Below are 6960 nucleotides of genomic sequence, written 5' to 3'. Positions count from 1 at the left end.
CTGACAACAGATATGTCTGTATATGACTATCTCTCTCTCTGTCCCACCCCCTCACACTCTCACTCACCCTGTGTCTCTCTCTCACTCTCTCCCCCTCTCTCCCCACATCTATATGTATATATCTACATCTATATATACATATTTTATATACATATATACAAACAGATATATATCCATATACAGATATAAATATATCAATATATATATACATATATATATATATATATATATATATATATATATATATATATATATATACATATATATATATATATATATATATATATATATATATATATATATACATATATAGACTGTGTGAGGCACATGTGTGCAGATGTCTTGCAACAAGTGCCTGGTGTCACAGGCATGGAGTGAATACCAGTGTGGATACTGGAGTACCATACCCCATTCAAAAACATTGACACCAGTAACCACCACATATGTACATGCCTGCCCACCACTGCATGTGTCAGGGGGGAACAGGGTCAACAAGTGTACAAGAGGCTCCACATCGATATACACAGTGGCACACTAGTCCTGTAATACCTGTACATGGAATGTGTCAGCGGACATGGTGTGTCAGCTATGGACATGTAGGTCACTGTACCCCTCCACACCCCACAATGTCCTACACGGTATGTACCTCCCATGACAGCTACAGATATGGAGAAGGACACAGACATATGCAAGTAACTGTGTCAATGCACTCAAACACCACAGAATGCACACAGACTACCTACATAGAGGTTACCACTGCTGGATATACATAGTTCGGTCACACCCATGACAGTTATCTAACAACCATGGTAACACCTCCAACATCCACAACACAAATTACCTATGTCTGTCATCCGTGTCACTGCAGTATAGAGCACATGGTGGAGGTACAGGACCCTACCCACAGATATGACATACCCTGTAGTAGACCACACAGAATTAAGAAGCAAGGCTCCCCATGAGTAGATGTCAGACATACCCCTGCTGAATGTTATGCAGATAGGTAATATGCCATATGAGTCACCCTGTTTAACTGTTTGTAAGGAGCAGGTACGATCATAACACATGTGTCACAAGGGGCAGGGTAGCATAACAGTATGCTGCTGTAGGCCCAGGGCCAAAAGCATACTACCTACCTAGGACACAATGCACACCCATGAACACATTGCAAACGGAATATGTGAGGTGGAATGAGTGTGCTAGTGACTGGGTGCATGTTGTGTACTGGTGTGATTACTCACCATGACTGTCTGTCTGTCATGGTAGTGTGTGTCCTTGGTGTGAGGCCAGAGACAGGTGTGTGAGGTATTGCGATCAACACATACTACATTGACATATGTTGTGCTGTGTTACCCTGTATGTCACTGTGGTGTAGGTAGGGTTATGGCAAGTAAGAGTAGTGTGCATTACCAGTGAAATATGTAACGTGCATTGTGTGCAGTGCATGGGTTGATAATGTTCCCCATACAGTACCTTGATACAAACCCCCAATGTGAGGTTGTGCATTGTACCTGAACCAGTGTGCTGACTGCTGCAGTATACTAGTCTGTCGTATGGGGTGTGCCAGGTACTGTTGCACAGTTGTCGGATGAGCACTGATATCTGGTCATTTACATGTGTATCCCCCAATAGACAGACAGATGCTATATATGGTGGTTACGTTATATCACTACAGTCGAATATTATGTGTATTATGTGTGCCATAGTTTGCTGACATATATTGCTGACATATTTTCCTTCTCCTTTTCAGAGCCATGGTTCACCAGCGGAACCCTGTCTACTCCGCTGCAGAGGAGGAGGAGATACACCAGAGCCTGGTGCGGGGTTTCACTATACTCTTTTCCCGCACCAGCCAGAGCCAGCAGGAGAGGGCTGCACTGTGGCAAGACCTGGTCCGTTGGGTAAATGACATAGGTACACATAACCGGACATATGAGCAGGTACGCCATCACTGCAGTGATTTAATTAGAAATGTCTGTCAGCGTGCGTCGGATATCCACAGGCAGCAGCTTGCCACAGGTGGTGGGGTGGCTAGACATCCCCCCTCAACAGACTGGAGGGACTACTCCTGAGTGTTATGGCTCCAGCACAGCAGCAACAACAACAGCATACATGTGTAATGATGGAGGATGGAGCCACACAGCAGCAGGACACAGAGCGTGCAGGTAACATGCCATGTGTATAGTTGACCATTCTGTACACTGTTAGGTTATGCATGTGTGAGGTGTGTCCTCGTTTTGTAGCTGTAATCTTGGTAATTATTGTGCATTAGTGATATCCTCAATATCTGCAGTACACCTGTGGAAGCTAACTGTTGCACTACTGAACTGTATCATGCCCACAGTATCAATGGCACAGTTGTGCCCACTGACAATAAATGTCTCTTTTCTGCAGGTCCCTCTGGTGTAACAGCAAGGCAGCCTATCCATGCTGGTGAATGTGTAATACCATTACCTTCAATACTCTGTATACTAATAGTAATAATAGGCTGAAGCAGTAGTGCTATGTGTTTGATTGCAGGTGTGTTTGTGTCTGTGGGTTGATATCTCATATACTGAGGTGTGTGCATGTGTGCATGTGTGCATGTGTGCATGTGCCCATGTGTGCATGTGTGCATGTGTGCATGTGCCCATGTGTGCATGTGTGCATCAGTGGTGGCATTGTGTACACATTGTAAACTGTGTTTCCTGTCTTACTCCCACAGGTTCTGGTGCTGCTCTGGTGTTGTTCAGCAGGGAACCTGAATCAGCTGCTGTGGATAGTGATAATGATGATACCTGTGTAATGGCACAGGTAGGTGTGCCAGGGTCCGTCATTGGTCAGCCAATTGACACTACACAGCTGTCGACCCCATCAATGCGCACAGTCATCCTGCCAATACATCCTTTGTCAACAATGTCCCTAGGTGATGGACAGGATACAGTGGGCATTGACCAGGGTAATGTGGTACCGGTGGCACATGCATCCCCACACTGCAGCCATGGCCAGGGTCCTGACATGGTACCACACAGGCAGACGTCCATGGGTTCTCGTGGGAGCATCCGTGGGCGTACTGCCCCTGTCAGACGTGCCCACAGAGGTCTTTCAACCCCAGCTATGTTTTGGGCTGTAATGCAGGCACAGTCACGTATGGAACGGTACACCAGACAGGGTCTGAGGGAGCTGAGAGCATGTCGCACAGCCATGAGTGACAGTATGCGTGATGTTGCGGCTGCCATCCGCAACTTCACCGAGGTCATTGACAGACGTTGGGGGGACACATTAGATCTGTTCCACAACTATATGTCCATGAGCCAGGGCAATGGTGGACGGTTGAGGCGCCGACGTGGCCGTATGCCAGCAACAGCAGCAGCTGGCAGCCGTCGCGGACGTCAACAGGGCTGCGGCCACTCACATAGTGCCAGCAGCAGCCCCAGCAATGTTGGGTCTGTGCTGTCATCGGACCGCCCCAGGAGACCACGTGCACATGGCGCTGGACAGTCCCAACAGGGACCTGTCTCCAGTCAACAAACACCTGCTTCTGATGACAGTACCCAGTCTGGCTTAGTACCTGATACAGTCCGTAGCACCCCTGCCAGGCACAGGTACCATGTCTGTGGCCACAGACAGTGATCTGTATGACCTGGCAGGTTCAGTCTGTGGCTGTCCACAAACACCTGTATATGGCAGCCATGAGGTGGGACTGTGTGCATTCATACACACATGCAAAGTGATAACACCTAGGGCTACCGCATACACACACACACTGCATCAACATTGCCCCATCTTGTACTGCTGTCCCTCACCAACACACACACATAGACATGTCAATTGGTTGTATCAGTGGCAGACTCAGGCATACTAGGTACACACCCTGTGCATATGATGAAACTGTGACACCTCCTGCAATCTGTAAAATCGGTGCAGGAACAGGTTAACATGGTGCTGATGCACAGGGTGAGTACATAGACGTATTGTAATAGTATGATGTTGACAACAGTACAGTGTAATGATAGCATTGTGGGTATATACCAGCATGCCTGATGCAGTTACAGTATGAATATCATTGTATTGTTTTGTACACCCATAGTAATTACCACAGTGTTCTGTCTGCACATCTTTGCATACTGGTGGTGAGGCTGTGAAGGGATGGCCACCTACAAAGGTAGCACAGGGGATACAACAATGTACATATTGATACTCAATGATGGCCATGTCAACTGCGAGTTGCATGCTGTCCATACATGAATCTGCAATGCAGATGTTTCAGGATGTTGATATCTGTGCAGTACTACACAACAGGTTCAAGGCTCACAAGAGCACACTAGCACTACAAGGTCACACCTCATACCATGCATAACAGCACAAAAACACAGAACTAACTATGATAGGAGGGAGAGTGTCCATACATGTCAAGGATACTGTGGTGCCAGGACAGGTAGCATACATCATACTAAGTCTGGAACTCCTGAGTGAGGGCTCAGTGTCTGTTATTTGACATGTGTATTATTACAGGTATGAGCACTTGGGTATCAGGCCAGTTATTCAACATTATGAAGGTACGTGGTCTATACACTTGTGTGGGGTGTGGCTGGACCCAGCCTGTCTGACCTGGTAATGTCTGGGTACTGGCTTATAGTGCCTGCATATATGCACTGTTACCTACTGGAAGTCGTACACCTTGTTTGTTGTAGCATAGTCTACATAGAGACCTGCTGACTGTAGCTTTGTTTGTATGCATGTTTGCCTGTTATGTTCCTGAAACACGGATTCCACCTGCAGTGCAGATATACAGTGCCTCTGTGGATCCCTAGTGACATCTGTGTTGCTTACTGTACTGATGTCCATGTGTCACTTGACAGAACGTCACTGTTTGTCCTGTTTGCATGTAGCTTGCCTGTAACACATTGCATATGACTTACCTCACATTTGCTCAAGACAGCATTCATATATGCCAGCACTAACAAATCAGGAGCACTACACCCTCACATAGTCACCTTGAGTACCTTGTTCCCTATTGGCCCTATGTGTCGTTAGTTAGTATGGGAGTCACAATGCTATGGTAGCATGTGCAAAGGTCACCTGTCGATCTACTCTCAGGTCCAGTTGGTGAATCTGTGAGTCATGTGGCAATGTTACAGATGCCTCATGTACACAGACAACCCTCTCCCCTTCCCATACACGTACAACACATGTAAGAGATGCAACCACATAGCCAAACTGTGGGCTAAGCTCTGTTTACACAGCACTGGCATTCCCTGTCAGGTGGAGTGGGATACTACAGTGAATACAGTACCAGTCTCCCATAGACCTGCCATGACCACAATCCAAACACAGAAACACACAGGTACATTATTGGGCTCTCAGAATAGCATCCTGCCTGAGCAGCTGACACCTGCAAAGCAGTCACACAAGCAAACGTTAAGCCAGAGCAGAGCACATGCAACACATAGCTCACAAAGCCTGTGTGCCAAACAGTCACAGGCCATACGGCTAGACAACACATCTGCTACAGTTGTATGAGGTACCTCTATCGTCACGTACACTGAGGTCCTACTCCCAGGCTGAACAAGGTGACGGTCATGCTGAGCTGCCCGTCGGGCACTATGATCCACCACATAACACAAGCATACCGGTCACTCCAAGGCATGTAGAAGTATGACTCAGTCATTGTCTGTGCCAGTGTGTATGACCTCTGACGCACCTCCCTGGACTACATGTTAGGGGACATAGAGGGGCTCTCTGAGCTTGTGGCACAGGCTGGTATGACCCTGGCCTTGAGTAGCATCTCACCCTCACCATGAATGCTGCCACAATATGTAGACAGGATCATCAGTTTCTGCAATTAACGTATCTTTCAGTGACATTCAAAGGGGATCCAATGCCTGTCAGTGTGGGATTACATGCTGGACATGCCACATTGCTTTGCTTGGGACAGCTTGCACCTGTCACCCATGGGCCGTTGTATATTGGCAGAGGCTGTTGCTACACACATAGTGCCTTTGTATGCAAGGCTGACCTTACATAGCCACCTACACAGGTATCATACGGGATGGGACACTAATAGCTGCTACTCAACAGCAGCAGTGTAAACCTCAAGATGCATGCAGTGGAAACTGTCCTTAGCATGGGGTACAGCAATATCCGTGCAGTAACAGACTCCTGGTACAAGGCTCCCAGGTGCACACCATCAGTGCCAGGTCATTCCTGATACCATGCTTGTCACCCCTACACATGCATCAAACCAGAACAGGGGGGATGTATCCAAAGGCACCTCAGATACACACACCCCCAGGTTGGTGGCACTGCACAAAGCATCAGAGCCTCTCCATGTGCAACACACAGTTGGTTAGACTGCCTTCAGGTTCATAGCCTGGCACACACCACACTCCCATACCCAGGAAACCCACTTGGCCTTCCTGACAACACTGGGAATATGACAGTCTCTACACACACCATTATATGGTTGTACTGCGACTACCCTAACATACAGTGTGAGCATTATTCTAGCTGTAAGACCCTATCTGAAGGGTTCTTATCATTCATTCCCTGCATTGCTATGGAACAACCTGTTACCACTCCCACAAGTGGTGACAACATGCTGCACCTGTTCATCACCAACATGTGGACTATATGCTACAGACCAATCATGTATCCCTCGCTGGTGGGATGACACCATCTACAACCCACACTGTATAGTCACATACCACATGCAGCCCCTGCACAGAACACCACAGTCATACAGTTGTCTGATGCATATTCCATGTATTCACATGAGGCAGGCTTTGGACATGGGAACTCTTGCAGTTCACAGGTACATATGTGTAGGTGGCACACACATACATCATGTGTGCATTGACATTACTAATATAATGTATGCCGTGCAATATTGGGAACAACACCCCACACACATGGACAAACTGTGTGACAAAAATACACAGGGCATTTGTAGGATTCAAACCCCTACCTAGCTATGTTATG

The sequence above is a fragment of the Protopterus annectens genome, chromosome 16.part0 (genome assembly GCF_019279795.1).
Source record: "Protopterus annectens isolate FY-2018-M chromosome 16.part0, PAN1.0, whole genome shotgun sequence".
Taxonomy (NCBI): Eukaryota; Metazoa; Chordata; order Ceratodontiformes; family Protopteridae; genus Protopterus; species Protopterus annectens.
The sequence above is the reverse complement of the archived record's forward strand: the minus strand, read 5'-3'. Positions refer to the sequence as shown.